The following is a 20,185-nucleotide window of genomic DNA, read 5'->3' as shown; positions in this document are numbered from 1 at the left end:
ATACTGAAATCATACGAATTTCCAATATTAGATAAATTTATGGTCCCTTCGGATCGATTAGACGTTTTTATGACTGTTGGGTTGTTTATTGCTAAATACAGTCAGTAATATTGCATTGGGCTATACTGGCATGAATTTTCTGATGAACTTACAAGACATCGGAACCTTCTACCGCCGTATCTTATAAATTTGTAATAAGAGTGCAAGAATAAATCATAAAATTAATTTTCTTTTGAATGACGTTGGCGAGAAATTTCGCAGAATTAAAACTTTTTCGTCACCTGGGTCTCTGTAGCCATGGAAAATTTAAATAAACTCAATTTTGATTATTTTTCTGAGAAACATAAATCAAATTTGCAAATAAGAACCATTTCATAGAGTAACGGTTCCATTATACGATACTTTGCATTTTGTTTGCAAAACAAATCTTGGAAATAGGATGAATGCTCAAAAGTGACAGCTTATGGTGTAAAATGGGTTTTTCGCTTCATTATCAGAAATATTTGTAATCCATTTATTTTGTAAAATCGCCACATTCAGAAAATTTAATTAACCACAAAAATTGATAAATGTGATTTAAGACAAGTTGATTTTTCTGTTGTTCACAATCTTTTTAGAAGCATCCATGTCTATCATTTAATGTTATTTTACGGATTAAAAAATTAGCGAGAAAAGTTATCTCGGTTTATGATTTAGTGTTAACAAAATGTCTTTTTTGGAGTAGAATTATGTCAAGGTTTGGAAGCTTGCATGCTTGTTTGATAGAGGAAGAAAAAAAGGAACAAGTGAAGAAAGACACAAATTAAATACAAAATTATTTATTCCATATCTTTTTTAAAGATTATTTCGCTTTTGGAAAAAAAAGTAAAATGCCGATGGACTCTTTAAATTAATCTGAAGCAAACATAGAAAATGAATGATTTACAATGCACACAATGTGCATCATGTTCTGAAATAATAAAAATGTCTGATTGTGACATCTTTGTTGAAGTTGTCCTCGAGAAATTTAACCCACACATGGAAGTATACATCGTGTGAAGGCTTATTTTTGTATTAGTTCCTAATCAATATTGGGTCCTGAGGCTCTGTCGTAAATCAGCCATACAAAATTCCACTACTAGCTCTAATGCAATTCTGTCAAACATTGTCATCCCTTGTGAATTCTATCTTCCACGATTTTGGTATCCAATTTAGTCGGCGGTCAAATATGTTATTTTCACTGACCTCAGTCATATTACTACTTTGTCCTGATCAATGTCCAGTAATCTGAGACTTGGCGATGGTCACTATGTGGCCAGAATTTTTATTAACAAGATTGTTGGAGATTTATGGAGCTTTGTTTCAAAATCTGAATAATGATGAAGTCTATTTCAATCCTGATGGGGCAATCATAAGGATATAACTAAAACAATGACGATAAACAAACTAACAAGCAGACAAACAAACGAAGAGAAAAAGCCTAGTAAAATCGAACAATTGCTTGACAGTTTATTTATTTATAAACAAATTATAATGCAACACAATAGACACTTGAAGAGATATTCAATACACATGGTATAAAAATGTTAGTAATTTAACAGGTTGAAACATTTAATGGAATTATTCATATGAAGTTAAATTAAATTTTCATACGATGACAGTTCTCTTTCGCATTTCACAGCAAGTATACATACGAACAGTCTGAAGTAGACTGACTTAATCACACTTTTAAATGCAGTATCAATTACATTTAATATTTGTGGCAGGAGAAATATCATTAATTATAAAGAAAAAAAGTAAAATTTATTGAAATTTAAAGACCACAACATATGGTTAGGGCTCGTGTAATCCTATAGAACCCATTTGTCATTTATTGTACCCAAACCAACTTGTTGAAAGATTATTTCATTTTTTATTTTTTATGCGCCATAAGTGTGAAAAAATAAACAAATACATACTGTGTTCTCCATGGAATGACTATGTCATCTTAGTTGACTTTTCTCGACTCATTGGCGCTGTCTTTTTGTATACCTCTGTAGGTGCATAGCGCCACATTGTAAAATAATATTTATTTGCTTCATGCATAGCTTAAAAGATATAGTTAACAATTTGTTACAATTTTGGAAAATTGAATATAAATGATATTGTTTTTTTTCGAAATTGTCATAAGGAAAAATAACATATTCGTTTCTGTTTTAAACTGAATAAATTTTTAGTGACGATGATGATATCAGAGACAAATGTATTATATGTCTCTGATGATGTTAATAATTTTATTCACTTCATCCCATTGCATATATACAAAATAAACAAGCAAGCAAACCGACAAACAAACAAACAAACAAAACCATTAGGATATCAGAACAATAAACCGAAAAATAAATGAATCATAAAAAAGTCGAAATATTTTCACAATAGTATAGGAGCTTTTTTAAAGGCAAAAGGAATGCGTTAATCATGATTTATACAGACTTTGTTTGTTTGGTTTTTTTTTATAACGTTGAAATATACGTTGAGGACAATAAGATTGCTGTTTATGGAAATTATCTGTCAATATAAACATTCTCGTAGTTATGGAAAGTATGTTATTATCACGTGGGTAGTAATTCAAATAATTGCCTAAGCCATTTTGTTTCCATGGATATCGACAAGAAGGAATTAAAAAGAATAAAGTTTTAAGTTCAGAGAGTGTGCTTTGGAATTATTTTGAAATTTGATATTCACTTGGGAAATTTACAGAAATTTTCATTATGTAAATTATTGTAATATTATTTTCCAAGGCAATTACACATGTATTTTTCTTTCTCTTGAAATTTACAATTAATCACTTTCATACTAAATTGAAAATTCTGTTTTTTTTTTTCCTACCTGTAAAATTGAAATTTCTATATTTCTCTGTGCGTGAGTTATATACGAGACCTGTAATTTATTATAAAGAGAAAAAGGAAAAATGATTTCAAATAATTTGACTAAGAAATAGAGAAACGTAAAGGACATTTTGGCAAGGAAAATAGAAGAAAGAATAAAACAGAAAAATATTAAAAGCATTTGATGAAAATGACCCCGTCTTATTGACCCTCAGAATCGAACAGTGTTAAAGTTACACCACTCGCTCGGTTCTACAGGGTAAATATGACAGAGTGACGGCTCTTAGTTTGATGCTGAAAATATTAGAGTTTATATAAGAGGTGAAGCTGGAGGTATGAAAATAATATAGCTTAGAGGTTAAGATATATGTGTGGTAAAGAAAGAGAAAAAGAACTGAGTTTTGTTTAGTGAATAAACAGAGACAACAAAAACACACGAATATATAAAATTATGAAATTATGAAATATCAGATTTATGGTCGTCAAATAGCTGCTTTGATGTAGAACTAATACATTAATCTATTGGTCCCAGCTTTGATGAATAGCATTTTCTTTATTCACCTAAAAAAACTGGCAATGCAGATTTTAGAATAAATTGTACATTTCAGCAAAAAAGAGAAATAATTTAATACACTTTTTGTTCCCAGGTAAAATGAATAAATTAAAGGAAATTTGGGTCACATTACTTTAGTAAACCGCCATAAGACAAAAATTGTCAAATGACAAATCAGCTCGACTATTACTTTATATTTTGGTGTGTAGTTTATATGAACATGATGTGAGGTTTTTATAGGTTCTGGGGTGGCCAATGGGATTTTGACGTCGTTTTATAATTTATATTAATATGAATGTGTGTATACTGTCGACATTAGCGGCTGAATTACTGATTACCTAGCAGTTTAAATTTGACAGAAAAAATAACTTAATCTATGAAGAAAAAGATGGCCGTTTATTAAACGACTAGAATTATCTCAACGGTGTACCCTGCTGTTAAAATACCTGACCTTTTTAGTTGAGTGCAAACTTGGGCGTAGGTATATAGGTTTTTCGCTCTGTCGGCGGCCATGTTTACTTCGGAATCACAGCGATACCTTGCGGCGTGAAATGAACTGCCTTTTTCAGCGATAAGCTATAATGTCAGTGATATTTGTGTTCAATTATATTTTTCAAGTTTACAAATAATAAATGTTAAAATAATGCTTGTAAATTTCTTTAAATAACAGCTGTAAATCGTTCAAAAACAGCGAGTTTCGCTTTAGGATATTGTAGAAACGTCAAAATGTTAAAAATCAATTTTATTAACTTGTCCATCTGAAAGATTTGTTTCACCTTCTAGGTAAACAAATAAGGATAATTTAATTGATTTATTATTGTAGAAATGATAAAATTTATGTTAATTTACATACGTTTACATTCTATTTAATGTTCATATTATTATAAATTTGCAATAAAATCTCAAGAAAACAATTTAGTAATAAATAAATTTTAAAATCACAATGAAAAATAAATATAAATAAAAAAATACGCGTACCACAAAATTAAATGGTAAACAAATCAAGAGTTAATTTACAATATATATATATATATATATATCGATTTCTAATCTTCATTTGTTTTAAATTCTTTCGCTGCATTTAACAATCACCAATACACAAAAGTCAGTCTTATACGTACATTAAGTCATATTTTTAGAACATCTTTGTATAAAATTTATTATCGCATAATTAAATTTATCAACAAGTTGGTAATTGTATGATATATCATACAAAAATCGCCTTATACCTCGTAAAAAAGTCTTAACACTCATTAATGTTACTACTATAACACACAATGCACAATGGTGCATTCGATTATCAATATTAGAACGGTGTTGATTTCAAGCCTATTATACTACTGTCAACACATAAAATTAGATATATTTCAGATATAATTCACTCTGAAATATGCAATAATTTATACATTAATGATAAAATTAAAATCATCTTGTGTTAAAATACACCTCTTTGAACCAGCGACTTGTATTATACATACGGAATATATTTCGGTAAATTAAGATCAGATGATATCCTTAGCGATACTTTGAACTATATAACGATGATGGCTTTTTTATTGAACAGAGTGTTATTTTTATGGACATAATTATGAAAGTGGTGAACGAGTGCACTAAATCACTGAGAAAAAATATTCATAAAAACAAACCTTTAGTGTGATACAAATCTAGATCTATTTCTGCATTTTGCGTATCAAACTGACCTAGATGCATTGATGCACAAACCCAATGCATCAACCTTTATCTTTTTGTGTGAAATCTTTCAGTGTAATTACCTCTTTTGTTTTAAAAAGACCACAAGTGACAGACCCTCCGCTGAAAGATCAGCAAAGTAACGAATATGAATTCATCATTTTGATCGACCACATTCTAGGCGAGGGTCATGGACAAATTTTTTATCAACCTAAAATACATACATCAACAGACGACAGTAAATTCTAAAACTCTTTGCACGAGACCTTCAACTTTGGGTATTCCTTATTAGTATCTGTTATTAACGAGGTATTTTTCCAGGTTGGAACTTTTTTCTATCGGAGGCGTGTGTTATGTCTTCTTAACTTCTAAAAATATAGGGGTAAAGGCATTACTTCAACTATCCGATTTCCGGGATAAAAAGATTAATGTATTTTTTATCATAAGGTGTGTGAGGTATAAGATTTAAAAAAACTTACAAAACTCGTTAATATCATTTTCTTCGAAGTTGTACAAAGGTATGAGACGGTGCCCAGATTTCTCACTAAATAAATAGTATGTCTTGCTAACAGTTTAGAATTATTAATGTTTCTTGTGTTTAAACGCATCTGTTCTCAACTGAAGTTATATTTTCTCCATCCTTTTGATCTTTTATTACACAGATGAGTAGCAAGAAACAAAATAAGAGTTACAGTTTTTTCGCAGGTTTGTATCTTGGGGTTATTCAAAAGGCGAATTGAAAGGTCATCTGGTTGTAAAATCGGCGTGAAATAAATAAAATAGCTTTCAGTATGTGTTATTTATTCGTTTTAAGTAAAATGAAGTTTTTCATAGATACATTTCTGTTATTTGCAGGAAAAATGATAAATATATGTAATTTATCTGTTTTTATGGAATATCTGTTTCGTACAGACACGAATGAAAGGAGATGTTGGGTGAACTTCAATGTGACAGCAACCCAACGACAAAAAAATAACAGAAAGACACGTAGAGGGCAACATACAGTTTTCAACAATAGACAAGAGTTTAACTTTTACACTATGGCAAGCTCTATAAAAGTTGTGCTAAAATTTAACACAAACAATCAAAGGTCTACCAGATACACACAATTCTCCAAATACCAAAAACAAATTAAGATCAGACATAACACAACCTCGAGCACGCTTCCTGACTTGGGACAGGCACATGAATATGCGTAGGAGTTAAACTAGAACTATCAAGTTTTTTTAACGACATGTAAAAAACATCCCATGCATGGATTGGAATTCAAATATATTTGGGGTTTAGTGTGAAGCATTTTTAATATATCTTAAATTTCAGAATCATGTAAAGGAAAACGACTCTCAAATTTGTCAGTCTTCTTACAAGCTTGCAGAGCGATCTCAGCACGTGATAGAGACGAAATCTTATACTTTTTATGGTTTTCTTGACAGGAGAGTTCTAACATTTCCCGAAGTCTCAATGCTGACAATTCATTCTTGGCATTTTGATGTGTGCGTGGTTATTTATTAGGAACCAAGGATTTCCATCACTTCTGTAACAAATTTCGAGTATTTTCATGGCAATTTTATTACCCGATTTAAAGATTGTTTACATTATGGTAAAAGCATGCTTTAAAATATTATAGAGAGTTCATTATGGACGGAAAGCTTAAGATTGACTATTTTTTTTCTCTTGTGATTTGAAAAACTGACATTTTCTTGAACTTCATATCAATTTAATTAACAAAAACAAAAAATCTGGATATTGTATAACGTCAATTTGCAAATACATAACTGCTTGTCTCAATTAAATAGTGAATCAGAAAAGTAAAAAAAATTAACTGATTTTTATCTGTTTTAATTATAAATAACATAATATTTTTAAAGCAAAGAACCACAACGAAAAATAATTCTCTTAACTTTCAAATACATATAAAGTAAGATTATTTTCATCTTTAAATATAAGTAATCAACTACACTGTATAAACAGTAGTCTTACTGTGTATTGATAACAATAATATATTTGATCTTCCGTTTACTTTTATGTATCGATATCATAATTCTTGATCAGTATCAGGTATCAAATTTTCCCATAACTCTCTTTTATTACAAAATAAGGAGTTAATACAGGTGTTATTCCGCCGTACACATCATTTTAGATATGGATAGATTTACGGTGTGAAGACACGCCATATAATAAACGACTTTTCGCACTACTTTCAGAAATTATGCGGATGAATATATCTATGAACTAAACAGACCAATGAAAAAACTCGATACAAATGACAACAACAGTTCGGCAGATTTAGCCAAAGCGAATCTTCACAGATTATTTTCAACATAAAAATAACATAAAAACGATATTATCGGATATAAATGCCAGTATCGCTTACAAATTCAAATAAATGGAGAAAAAATAAAAAAAAGATTAGCTAATTCTAAACAATTCGCTTAAAACGAAGGCTAGTCATTCGTGTTATTTCTGATAACTTTATTTTTTGGACTTTCATCTCCCACATTATTTCTGTAAGTTTTTGTTTTCAATATTATCTTGTAATTTTATGTAAGAATATTTCCAATTAATTTATAAAATTAGTTTAATATTGTTTATTGGTAAAATAATAATAACAAAAACAAACCCGATGAAAATATTTTAATTTAAGTAATTTTAATAACTTTTCCTTTCAACGGAAAAAGAAGCGGTTGAACAAAACGAATAAGTAAATAAACAAATGAAAAAATAATTATGAAAATAAAGACTATTACTTAAGGAAGAATTCCCGTCTATATTCGATGAATCAATAACATGCACATTCACGAACAAAAACACAACTGTAATGTGCGTGCATCATTTCTAAAATTCATGTTACCATTTCAACAACGTTTAATCTTTAAATTGTCCAGGGAAATAGAGTTAAAAGTAGTTTATTTAGTATATTTGATTTTAGATTGTATAAGAAAGAACAAATATCTTTAAACCAGAAGGGAGTTTATAAAATGAGAGTAAACAATTTCTGAATTGATTTTATAATATCATCACTTTCACCTGATTAAAATGATCATGCAAGCGAATATTTATTAATGATAGAAACGTATATTTCTGCAATTTCTATGTATCCCTGGAGTTCTGAAATTATTTATTGAAATCGACATCACAACTGATGTAAATTTCAGAAAATTATATGCATACCGGTAGGAAGCACAAAAGAAATTATCCGCTTGTGTGGTCAGATGTAATAGTTACGAAATATTTAACCGTTCTGTTTTAACTGGGACTATTACATTAATATATAAGTCCTAGGTTTTAGCTGTTTCATCAAATAAATATGAAAAACAAACACTACTATATATGGCTTTTACATTTACATCATTTCATTCAATTCAATATCAAATATTCAAATAAAAGTCAACGTCAGATACTTGTACCATTTCAAAAAATGAATTTGAGTGTCTGTTTCAACACCTTTTTAAAATGACAATAATACTATTAATGTCAAATTAGTTTTGATTATCAAATGGAACTAAGAAATACAATGAAGCTGTTATCTATAAGAGAGATGTCATCATTAAGTATATTTGTTATTTTATTAATTATTTGAAAATTAAAGGGGGCGTATGTGAATAATACATTCGATGCCTTTACTGTCAATATTCCAAATTTTTCGCCCGAAACATAAGACAAGAAACTTTCACACTCGAGACGTGTAGAATACATAAGACAAGAAACTTTCACATTCGAGACATGTAGAATACATGTCTAAGAATAAATATGGATGTAACAAAACCATTTACAGGGAAAAATAACTTACTATTTTCCAGAAACAATAACATATTTTTGTGTTCAACTCACAACATTCTTACACTTTTAAGCAACGACCATTTTTCCGTCGGCTAATCGACATCTTCTTTGATGTCAAGAACATGGAAATATTTATAGTTTACAACTTAATTCAGCAATAGATATTATAGATAAACCAGACATTCTAGGTGTCAAACATCGGCCATCTTTATGTCCTAATTGACTATTAAAACTGACCACTAAACTTGAACGTATTGACCCTATGACCAACATAAAATACACCAGCCACGTGTTTATGTTTATATGGAAATTCATGCGTGGTAATTAGCATGAATAGATTTAAAACTACAATACAAAAAAATGTAAATAATTTAATATTTATGTTTCAATTTAATATACTTACAAAGATAAAATTTTCACTTTTCTTTATCTTTAAGCAAAATTGTATTTATTTATTTATTTATTTATTTATTTATTTATTTATTTATTTATTTATTTATTTGTTTGTTTATTTATGTATTCATCTATCTATTTATTTATTTATTTCCAACTTGTTCTCTAGAAGAAAATAGAACTCAAATCGAATTTTATCATTAAATGACAGAATAATACAAAATACTCGGCTGTGAATAACAAGTAACGTAGTGATGAAGCTTATGACACAAGCCAAAGAGTGAAGCTGATGATAAAAGACAAGCTATATCTTGTTCAATAATTAACACTCTTTATAAATATAAATTCATCCAGAATAAACAAAATGAAAGCAAAACCAATCTTTCAGTACAGAAAAGAGAAAAGAAAAGAATACTCGTATAATTGTTAGACACAACAACCAAAGCTGAACAATAAGGTATCGAATAATGGGATATACATTCAGATAAATTCAGTTTAGTACAGATAGTGTATATACTTAGCCATTTTTCAAGCAATTTCACATTCTAGAAATCTTTCGTTTTCTTACATCAAATCCTTAATATGTTGTTATTTGTATCTATAGTAAATGTTTCAATGCACGCAGGCATTTGTTTTATATAAACGTTTAAAAAACGAAATGAAAAGATATAATTAAGTAAAATAATATTTCTGAAATACTAGAATATGTTTATTCTTTTCTGAAACGGTCAGAGATAACCTGACCACACACAAATAAACTCATTAATGGGAATTATTTTTTATTTAGAACAAATAAAGGGCTGCCGTTTTGAGACATCAGATTTCAATAATGAGTAATGCAAAATTAGAAATAATATACCAGTTCTTAAAATGGAATTGGGACATATAAAACATGACAAGACAAAGTATGATGAATTGGATATCGAACGATTCTGACAAGACCGACCACAGTGCCCTCCCCTTAGCAACTTGTTCCATTAATGTCAGAATCAACTGTTCCGATTGGACGAGCAACGGTCGTTAATTTCAAAAATGTTGGATGAGTTCTAAATTAAAAGCTATTATGATGTAAGCAAATTAAGTATGATGTACACACATGTAAATGTCGTACAGTATTTTTGATTTACCTCCCTTGCAGCACGCAAAAATACGAAACTGTAAGTATACAAATTCTTCTTCGGAATAGCTTTGATATGTGCGCCTTTAAAACAATAAACGAAAAGATTTCTTCCCTGCAAAGGAGTAAACATTGAAAATTTGTAAACTCATGCATATTATAATAACTAGTAACTTAAGATTAAAAATCATGATTACCAAACCTCTTGAGTTAATTACAAGTATCCAAAGGGGACAGAACCCTGAAACACACATCAAGAGATAAGAAGGAAACAATTGTTTGAAAAGATCATAATCGTGTACACATTTTAGAGAATTTTTTCAGTGAATTACAAACTGTCAGTTTAATTTTTTTTCTTCATATTTTCGGAAAATTTTTCTGCGTTGAGAAATGTCACTTTCTTCTACTTTCATTGGTCTTTATTCAGACGACAGTAGTCCTAGTAACCGATGGCGAAGCATTATTTCTATGCAGTCCAGCAACATCCAATGGTGCTTACCAAACCTAAGTCACTTGTTTAAGAGTCTAAATTGCCATTGTTGCAATGAACGTCTGATTCACCGTTCTTTAGTTATATTGAGAAATTGTAGCTCGTTGAATAATAAAGAAATCAAAGCATAGTGAAATGAAATGCTTAGTTACATGGTATAATCAAATTCCACTAAAATGGGATACAAAAGTTACTCAAATGAGAAAATGCAAATATCTTTATAAAAAAGCACAAATTAACAACTTCAAAATAATAAAGACAGCAAATTAAGATTTGAAGAAAAGATCAATTGATACTTTAATAATCAAAGTCTGCCTGGAATGCTTCCGATAGTCCTTTATCTGATGATAATCTTTGTCTCCTTGCAATGGCGAGTGATTAGAGCAATATTTTCGTAGTAAGTATTTTAAAGTTTTAAGGTATAAATATTTTAGGACAGAATCAAACAAAAGTCTTTACTCTGGAGACCAGACCTAGAGCACAGGTGTATATTAGAACATTAATTGCAATTCTGTCCCGACAAAGATAGTCAGCAGGAATGAAATTAACAAGAGATATGACGACATCCTGCAGTTACTATGACTACTGTCGTCTGAATAATGACCAATGGAAGTAGTAGGGAATTACATTTGTGAATGTCTAAAAAAAATAATGTGTCAGGAGAAGAAAAAGAATGTAACTGACAAGTTATCAGCTGGGAAAAAGTCGTCGAAATCATTTTAATGCTACGTTCTTTTAAAACAACTAAAAAGGTATTAACAAAATTACCGAACTCATTGTAAATTCGACAAAGGGGAAGTCCATAATACCTGACAAAATCTAACGTTAGACTATATCAACCAACGGAACGAATGGAAAACAACTGTCATATTCCTGAGTAAGCACAGACGTTTTCCGTAGAAAATGGTGAGTTAAACCTGGTTTTATAGCCAGCTAAACCTAAGTCACCTGTTTTAGTGTCTTAATTTTCATTGTTGCAATAAACATCGTGTTCACCGTTGCTTAGTTATATTGAGAAATTGCATTTATGAACCCCGATTGTAATGAAAAGAGGTGAGTTCCAGGGAATCATGTTATAACAACACACCAACAATTGTTTTGTAAGATTCAGATCATACTCATTGTAATGGCCACAATTTGAAGGCACAGGTAATCGTGGATACGTCCATGTTATAACACAAGGAGATAACCAGAATAACTCAGTCTTTCCCCGTAATCGACCTCTCCTACTTGCGAGGACAATGTAGCCATCTTAGATCAGCAGAATATAACGACTGATTATTTGGGTTAACAAGGAGATGATTCAAGATCTCAATTAAGGCTGCGATAAAATGAAACCGAAAGTAACATTTGGACAAATGAAAATCCCTTTAAAACAAAACTATAACGATTGAGCTATACCTTTGAAATAATAAATGGGTGTGGTGAATCTAAGTTATCTTGCAGAAGGATGAATAATGTCTTCTCATATAAGAAAAAAATGGACAGACGATACCAATGGGACAACCAAAATTTGAAGGATAAACCGACCATTGCCAAAAGAAAAACGACAACAGTCTCCAAAACATTACACAGAAAACATATAATTCAGCAATAGAATCCAACCTCAAATCGGGGGGGAGGCAACATTATGACTCCCTAATCAAACAAAACACTTTGTTATGACCTATTACTCGTCAAGAAATTGCAAATCCCAAAAGTGTACCAAAGTTTGTAACCATTTTGAATGTTCAATTTTGGAAAGATTGGTTGCATAATTTGACTAAATATTCATATTTTATAATTATATATCCTAACTAGATATTTCTTTAGATCACATATTTGTTTTGTCATAAATTAGTGCACACATTTCCAAAAATATAACGGTATACATGCCATAAAACTATGAAAGTAGTATGCCGGACCGAGTCAATACGAAAAACTATACCAAAAATACATGTATGAAATGGAAAATAGATAAAATTAGAACGCATTCAGAAAATGTTGAACACTTTATAATTTGGGAGGCAAACATCTCTTTCAGCACTGATCTTTGCTATGACAGTTTAACTTACTAAATAAGAAATACCATTTTTTTGGCTATATTTTAGGTCGTATTTGTTTTGAACCGCTCTTCAACATTTGTATAAGATTTTAGATCAAATATTTTGGCCTCGAGCATTACTGAAAAGACATTAATTTTCAAATAGAACATCTGGTGCATACGAATTGGTACCATTTATGTTATTACTACTTATATACCATAATACTTCGATCATTCGTGGATCCTTCCTTTTTATCACAGTTCAGAGAACCTCACAAGTCCAAGTAGTCTGATAAAAACGAGAAATGCAAAAATGTATTATCAAAAGCAATTTGAAATTGACACACTATCATAATCTTGATGTGGTGCAGTATTTTTTCCGACGAAAACATAGTTTAAAATTACTAACAACACCTCATTTTCACTTATGTAGCAGCTGTTTTTGTTATCATTGAATTATTCGAAACACTCATGTTTTTCTACCCCAGGCAAAGATAGCCTTAGCCATATTTGGCACTTCTTTTTGGAACTTTTTGGTTTTCAATGTTCATCAACTCCGCAACTGTTTTGATTCAAGCGCCACTTCTGTAGATTAAACGCGTGTCTGGCGTAGTATGTATTTATAAGCCTAATATCTCTGATAATGTTTAGTTCCCGAAACTCTGAATAAAATTTGCAGGACATGACAATGAAGAGACCATCCGGGTACTATATCGTCATTGAAACATGTAGCAAAAAAGCCTCGAAACATACAAATGAAATGCTACAATAATATGCTAAAAATTAGAATATATACCCATGGCTACCTTATGTTATCTTCGAGTCGGTATATATCAGTTAAAACAAGGCACCCTCCTAATTATTCATTCTTGAAAAAGGACGACATTCTAGCATACATATTGGAAACAAACGAAAGAACATATAACAAACATACAAACAAACAAACAAACAAAAACAAAAACAAAATAAATAAAAACAAGAAATGTCTATATTTTCAGATGCGAGGTAAATGACATTTTGAAACGAAATAATTCAGTTAGATTTATGTTAAAGTGTTTTTCTAGTTTTTAAAAAATAGACTACATTTTCCGTACAGGTTTTCGTTGATGGATTTTAACAGAGTCAAATATTATAGATTATTTATATATGTCCGTTATACAACTTGCAAAGTTCAGCCCAAGTATGATCGTTTCTGCTGTATGCTAAAAGGAAGCTTCGGTATCTTTCGCCTCTCTTTTAAGATTACAGATGAATGTTTTCTAAATAACCATTCATGAAAAGTCCATTCAACCATATATTGAAATCTATTGAAGATTCCCTGTACACTTGAATAGGGATTTTAAGATGAAGCTCTGTCCATTTATTTTAATAGCTCAAATTGGCCCCTTTTTGCTGTAAAACACATTCTAATCTTTATATGTATAGCAGGTGAATACTTTTTTTTCGCATGCCATCTTGTTAAACAACTCTTAGTTTCATCTGTGACGTTTTTTTATATCCTATATCAAAGTTCCGGTACATCTTTAAAAGGAAATTGCATTGAGGTTTCAAAGGTACAACTAACATTAAATATGTATCAAAAAGTCTAAAACCACAAAGTGTTATGATCTATAGATAATCATCCTTTACATTTCGCTTGACAACAGTCTGCTAATTATAAACAATGACATTTCATTTTTTTCCGTCATGTATGTTATGAGGATAAGGATTTGATTACAATAAAACAAGCTAGACTGAAACCTTTTTTTAATTTGGACAATGTTAACTTCCGTATAAACAGGAAGTTAAATTAAAACCCCTTATATCACTGTTCTGCACCACCGGAAGTTAAATTAAGACCCCTTATATCACTGTTATGCACCACAGTCATATTAACCTGTTGTTATATTGAACTGTCTAGTGCAAAATGTGTTTCCTACAAGATGTCTTCTTTTCCAACTTATTCTATAAATTCAAATGCAAACCTTCTTCAAGTTTGATTTTATTGAACATTATTTAAGTGACTGTTTTGGTTTAAACTGTAAGATTACCTAATCGACTTTATTTCTTAATTTATTTTAATCATATATATTCATTCAAAATATGCACCATATATAAATGATCGATACTTTAAATGGATTTTTTGGCGAAATAATTGGTCTTATCGCACACCCTATGCTATTGTGGGTTTGGCCTTATATTCAAGACATCAATCAAATTATTTTTTTAGAGTGCCTTGATAACATAAGACAAGCACTGTGGGAGAAAAATAAAAACATTGTGTACTTTTGTCTTTTTTAATATTTCATTTTTATCGACAGACTTGGCATTACTGCAAACTCCAATCGTTTTGATGTCTGAAGTAACAATTTTAACAATTAAACCTGTGTTATTATCACCATTATATCTCACCATTAAAATCGCTGATGAGTTTTGACCTTTTTAATTTGGTCTCCAATGTCGCATAATAATATTTATTGGACCTTTGTTCATTGATAGCATTTATCTCTGTTTCTTTGACTTTTATAAATGTCTTTTCTCTCTTTTATTGTCGGGGGAAAAAGTCAATCAGCAGTGTTAGACTTTGCAATCTGATAGTACTTTGACCAATGTCGTTTGGTTACTATGATTGAATCTGAAAGTCTTCACCATAAGATACAAAAGCAATGACAGCATATCTCACAATCCAAACCTGATACTATAGAAAACAGATTACTAACATGACATTTGAAAAATGTCATCGACAATAATTGTTTATGACAAAAAATAACGAGGAAGACTTTAGTTAAATAAAATAACCCGGAAATGAAATGTACTACTTTTCATTGAAAGCATAATAAACCATGAAAAAATCCGTACAAACTGAAAGCAATGGATAATTTCTATATTTTTAAAAAAGTTATTCTTTACAGGAACATCGATTTTTTTTTATTATTGCTTAGAATGTTATTTATTTTACAGACAAGCGTAGAGACAGTGAATAAGTTTACAAGGACATATTGTGCATTTCATTTAATTTGAACAAACCAAAGCTGTCTTTCTTTTTTCCTCTAAAAAATATGGAATTGTTCAGAAGATATCTTAAATCTAATTCAAATAAAACATTCTGGCAATCAATAAAAACTCAGAATATGCAAAACGATAAAAACAAAACACTATCGAAAGTAAAATTTGGACAAAACAATAACCACTCATCAAACGGTGGCATTGTATACTTCTAAAAGCAAACAATTATTAGTAGCAATCTTACAATGAAGACATGAGACCAAAAGCGAAAAAGACGAAAGACTCATTTTAAAAAAAACGTGCACAGAAAACATTGAGATATAAAAATTGAGGAGGGGATAAGCTCGTTATCTAGAAGGGTAAACACTTCTCTTTTTCTGTTTGGGTTGGTCACCCAATTTTGTCAATAAAACGGACTTATACACAACTTTCATACAAGTAGGAGGTTTAACTCACTGTTTTCTTCGGAAAATGCCTGTACCAATTTAGGAATATGGCAGTTGTTTTTCACTTGTTACGTTGATTGATAGCGTTTTATTTTGTCAGTTTGTATGGACTTCCCCTTTTTGAATTTGTCTTGGAGTTCGGTATTTTAGTTATACTTTTTTTCATGGTGATAATTAGTAGACAAAAAACATAGAAGCTATGCGATAGAGTGACTGAGAAAAATGAAACACTGTTGATTATGTATGAAACAGATATTCCGTTTTTGCTATAAAAAAAAACCTAATGGTAACTACAAACGTAGACACTTCAAGTCTCTAATATGGAACATGTCTTCGTTGTTTGCATTTTCAAATAGTCGAAATAGTAACTCATTACTATATCCACATTGAATTTGCACATGAAATACTAGAATACATGCGTAGAATACAAAAGTCGTAAAGTCAATGACAAATCAGAGGTGTTACAATAACTAATTGAAACAAATGAGGGGAGAGATGAAAGTATAGGTAAGTTAAGATTTGGAAATAGATCAAATGGAATAGACAGTATGTGATCAGGTCATGACAGAGACAAACAACCCGTCTTCGCTCAAAATGATCACATAAAGACTAAGAAAGCAACATATAAACGGTTATACACGAAAATCAAATCACAACTCAAACTAGAAAACCAGTAAGTTTCACAATCAACTCCAAATTTAGTTGTCAAATGTGCGTCAACAAGTTGAGTATTTTATGACAGAGGACTACACATACCTGCAATTCAACCATGCAAACGAAACATTCCTGAAACAAGTGAACAAAATAGAACTACTTCACTGTAAGACCAAAAAGGTTTAGAAGCATCAACCAAAACCAACAATAAAGACTGATTTAATATTCAAAACGAGATATGCCAGTCAGGGTTCATTCTTATCCAGTAAAATATATCCAGAAGTCCGATAAGTGTGGAAATATGACACTAGTACAAGTTCATGATTACAGGGAGCGTTTCTTCTTTAAAACTAGCTAAAAATAGAAATTCGACCAAGGACAAAAAATGACTGCAAAACCCTAAACCAAACAATGGAATGCACATAAAAGTGTTTTTGACATATCAAGTTATGTTGGTCTTACATATAAAACTAAATATTAGGAATTCAATCCAATATGAATAAACTATGCGAACTCGATCCTCAGTCGATAATCATATCTTCTTAAAATGCTGTTGTCCAAAGTACAACTTTCGTGTGTTAAGTTTATTTACCTATAGTATGGGTCTTAAATTTATCATCTAATCCTCCCTCATTCGTCTAATAAAACCAACAGTACTTTGTAAATGTGATGAAGCAGATCTCAGTGTGTAATATTCATAAAAATGTGCAACAACTACAAAGCTTTAAAAAAGAATGCAAAATCTACCTGTAAAGATTGAAGTTAGTGAACAAACTCCAAATATATCAAATACTTTCGGAATTCATTAGTATACGCTTTAGGGAGCTACCATTTGATTTTTATGGGGGGCTAGGATGAAAAATTTTGTCCTGCATTTTTATTTTTAGTTGTAATCTCTGTCCTGCCTTTTTATTTTTCACTATAATCGGTTCTGCCTTTTTTTTTTATTAGTTTATCATGACTTTTTTTACATAAATTGTCATCCTGCCTTTTTTTTTGCCAAGTTGCTCATCCTGCCTTTTTTTCATATTTCATCCTAGCCCCCCCCCCCCCGCCATAAAAATCAAATGGTAGCTCCCTTAAAGATTATGTATATATCATGACTTGGAACAGGCATTTTCCGAAGAAAAACCACCCACTTGTATGACAATTGTTTATAGTTCCATTATATTGACCAAATTGGGTGAGCAACCCTAACAGACATAATAGGTGACAATAATTGGGATCCAGCAGCCAAAACTGTGTAAACATACATCACCGACATACAACACAACTGACTAAAAAATTAAAACAAACATACAAAAAAATCTGAGAAAGAAGCCAACAAAAAAGAATATCCAAGTCCTACTCCAGTACGATAAAGAAAAGTTACTTGAAGAATGACATTAGTTCAGGTTTTTATGAAATTAAGACTATCCATATCAATGAATGGGGGAAGACAGACAAAAAGACATTTAAATTATTGATGAATGCAAATCACAACTCATGCAATAATGTGAGCAGTTTCAAAAACTAAAGATACAAAAATAACAATCGCAAATTTTACAAGTGATTGTATGAAGAGATTTCGATAAGTTGAGATAATTTGAACTTCTTTCACGTTTCCTAACCCGACCTTAAATAGAATCAGGATAACATGGTATCAAAATGAACACTTTTCTGCAAACATTACATTTTCAAATACGAGATACTACAGCTCAGTTAAACTCGTCATTACAAAAAAATGTAGCATATTCAATTCCTACTCCATTTTGATAAAGAACAGTTAGCTGAAGTAAGACATTAGTTCAGGGTTTCATATAGTTAGACTATCAAAAACGATCAATGGCCGAAGACAGAAAAACACATTTGAATTATTGATATATACAAAGAAAATGAAAGGCGTAACCAATGCAATAATGTAAACAGTTTATAAAATTAAAGATACAAAGTTACCATCCGCCATTTTTGCTATTGATGGCACTACGAAAGTTCAATAAGTTGTGAAACGAAAGTGTGTTTTTTTTTTCTTCATTTTTTCTTATCCCAACTTTCAATCAAATCATGGTGGTAAATACTTATCTGCAAACATTACATTTTGACACGAGATACTACAGCTCAATTAAGCAAATATAACCATTATGCTTAATACTCACCTTATATTTAGAACAGTCTGTGCATGCTATTTCCATTGCAAGTTTACTTTCTCTGCAAATGCTATTTATCATGACTATAAAAACAATCTGTATGCGTTAATTCAAAGATTGTTTATGAAAAATATGAACTCAAGACTTCACAATAGATGTGGGTAATATTACAACTAGTTTTCTATTTTGATCAGCATGCTCCTTTCTGTTTTACAGACTGTTACGACAATTATTTCATTTTGACGAAAAAAAGTTCTTTTATCGCAAAAGACTTGTCTGATACCTATACGAATAAATGTCTCATAAGATACATTCGTAGATGTGTTAAAAATTAAAAACATTTTACTCCTGAAATTACTCTTAATGATGAAAAAGATGATCGCATTCGTAATGCACAAATTATAATGATATGCGTAAATAATTGCGTGGTAATAAGCAATATTCAGTTACAGTTTCAATATGAACAAAAATGGGTGTGATAAATCGTTTTTGAAACTGGTACCCTAACAAACTCATACTCACTGATGTACAAATTCTCCTGGTCTACTGTATTCGTTTAATCTGTCCGAAACCACTTTCCATAACTTTTAGCGGTAAACCACGATGAGAAAGGATATTTAACCGTTCAAAGAGAACTTGGTTGCCAAAAACATTGAACAATGTTCTACAATTTGGTCTAAACGGAAGTATAATTAATAAAATTCCTAGGCTAGTTATGTGAATGTTTGAAAATCAGTTAATCGCTGTTTCCGGTCTGTGAGTGGGGCTACTGAAGGTCCATATTAGACACAACACCACTAACTTTTAAGTAATAAATGTTTCTTTCGTGAGAAAAAAATTATACTGTTTTGAATGAAAACATAAGGAAATGTCCTTTTTCAAAATCATTCTGCAATTAAAGTTTGACAACAACGGTGAGTCACATCACTTGCATGAAAACAACGAACCTTCAATCAGAATTATTGTTCCCAAAGACAATTTCAGTCGTTTGAAAGTTATCAGAAACTGATCACATCGCAATAACAATACAACTGAAATTAATATTCAAATTTAGGTCATATTCAGTATAAAACATAAAGCGCT

General features: G+C 30.5%; 1 long non-coding RNA gene across 1 annotated transcript in view; it reads right to left on the bottom strand.

Annotated features, from left to right (window-relative positions):
- Positions 1–19,984, bottom strand: part of LOC127729547 (uncharacterized) — a 50,861-nt gene extending 30,877 nt beyond the window's left edge. The window contains exons 1-2 of the long non-coding RNA XR_007994694.1: positions 19,625–19,984; positions 19,112–19,185 (exon numbers count right to left, since the gene is read on the bottom strand). This is a non-coding gene — a long non-coding RNA (uncharacterized LOC127729547). The remainder of the gene's footprint in view (positions 1–19,111; positions 19,186–19,624) is intronic.
- Between the last annotated feature and the right edge of the window lie 201 nt (positions 19,985–20,185).

The sequence above is a fragment of the Mytilus californianus genome, unplaced genomic scaffold (genome assembly GCF_021869535.1).
Source record: "Mytilus californianus isolate M0D057914Y unplaced genomic scaffold, xbMytCali1.0.p SCAF_2, whole genome shotgun sequence".
Lineage (NCBI taxonomy): Eukaryota > Metazoa > Mollusca > Bivalvia > Mytilida > Mytilidae > Mytilus > Mytilus californianus.
This window is presented reverse-complemented; position numbering and strand designations above follow the sequence as displayed.